The sequence below is a fragment of the Apis dorsata genome, unplaced genomic scaffold (assembly GCF_000469605.1).
Source record: "Apis dorsata unplaced genomic scaffold, Apis dorsata 1.3 scaffold_370, whole genome shotgun sequence".
Classification (NCBI taxonomy): domain Eukaryota; kingdom Metazoa; phylum Arthropoda; class Insecta; order Hymenoptera; family Apidae; genus Apis; species Apis dorsata.
In genome coordinates, this window is record NW_006263634.1 from 188,362 (window position 1) to 189,941 (window position 1,580).

General features: G+C 39.9%; 2 protein-coding genes across 9 annotated transcripts in view; one reads left to right on the top strand and one right to left on the bottom strand.

Annotated features, from left to right (window-relative positions):
- The window catches only part of LOC102677853 (ecdysone-induced protein 74EF), a 172,364-nt gene that overhangs the window by 35,869 nt on the left and 134,915 nt on the right, over window positions 1-1,580 (top strand). The window lies entirely within an intron of this gene.
- Window positions 1-1,580, bottom strand: part of LOC102678589 (U7 snRNA-associated Sm-like protein LSm11) — a 20,312-nt gene that overhangs the window by 8,172 nt on the left and 10,560 nt on the right. The window lies entirely within an intron of this gene.

Here is a 1,580-nt window from a genome sequence, read left to right on the forward strand (position 1 = left end):
TAAAAGTTTTGCAAATGAATAAGAGTCTTTGAGGGTATTATGAATAGTGCAAACATGTTATTATTTTTATTAACGAAACTAAGAAAATGAATCTGGATATTAAAACTTCTTCGAAGGAATAAAAAGAAAGAGAAGAAAAAAATGCTGTCTGTCTATTATTAAGAGGCAAAAAAAGTGCATCGTATATACTGTTTACTTCCTGCTTCGGAATCAGAAATCTCGTTCTTCAAACGTTGTGGCTAATTATGGAAGTAGGAAGTTGGCGAGACTCGATCCGGCAGGAAGTGAATTTTTCTTACTTTCGTCGATTCGTCGGGACGAGTCTTCCCCCTCTCCCCCCACGATTTCTCTTCGCAATGAGAGACGACAACAACAAGAACAAGAACAATAACAAGAAGAAGAAGAAGAAGAAGAAGAACAAAAGACCTTGCACGTTGATTTATTTTCCGGCCGCGAGAAAAATGGCTCGTGATCGTTGTCGGGGACTGATACGATCCAGAAACGTCTTCACGTGATTTCATCGGATCGCCGTCTGACTCACACGCGATATTCAGTTTCCCTGTCGAAGAAGAATGCGCCGCCACGAGGCCCCCACGGTCAGATTAAAAACGTTTGATACGCGACCGTCCTCGGCTTTCTCGTTGCGCAACAACGACGATCGGATAAATCGTCGATCGAGAGCTTTTCGTTCAACATTGTTGCAACCCCCGCGGAGAGATCCTCGTGGCGTTTGGCGAGATACTGGCGATACTTTTTTTTTTTTTCCTTTTTCTTTTCATTCGCGGAATGAAGAAATCTTCGAACGTATTTCCTCGAAATCGGGAAAAAGAAAAAAGAAAAATTGGCTTTGTTTATGTAATGGAGAGATAAATATAGGAAAATGCTTACTATTGAATACGCGTAATTATTATGCACGTTATTAATAGATTCATCGTTATCGTTTCGCGATGATATAAGAGTTGAAAATAATATATTTTCATGTTGAAATGTTGAGAATTGTTATCAATTTTATCTTATTTTGTTTAAAATTATATATTTTTCAGCAGCTCTAACTTTTCGATTTTGACGAATTTTCATGATGATATGATGTAAAAGAGGACAATAAAGAACGAGGGAAATAGCAGAGAGATAAACACATAGATAATCGATCGATCGATTAATTTGAAATAACATGAATAATATTTTATAGATAATAAATTTACATAATCTATTCTAAACTTATAATTTTTATCTTTTAACATAAATACTTATAAAATATTCTACTATATATCTAGCCATCGCTTGAAGGGGGCGCGAAACAGAGACGTTCTTTGACGGAAGAAGCCCCTTTTTCGGGATCGTGTGTTTTCCGCGACCTTGTCTTTTCGAAGCGTCGCTTGAATGAAGGGGGAAGATCAGGGGCGTAAACAGGACGAGAGGGGCCCCGTTTTCGTCTCCATGGAGACGAGTGTTGACCCGAGTGAGGCACAAGTTTCTCTCCTTTTCTCCCTTCCTGTCCGCACCTTTCCAGCCCTTCGTTTACCTTCGAAGGGCTCGCGCACGTGTCTCCCGGCCGCGAAAGTGTGTCAGCCGCGTGTGCG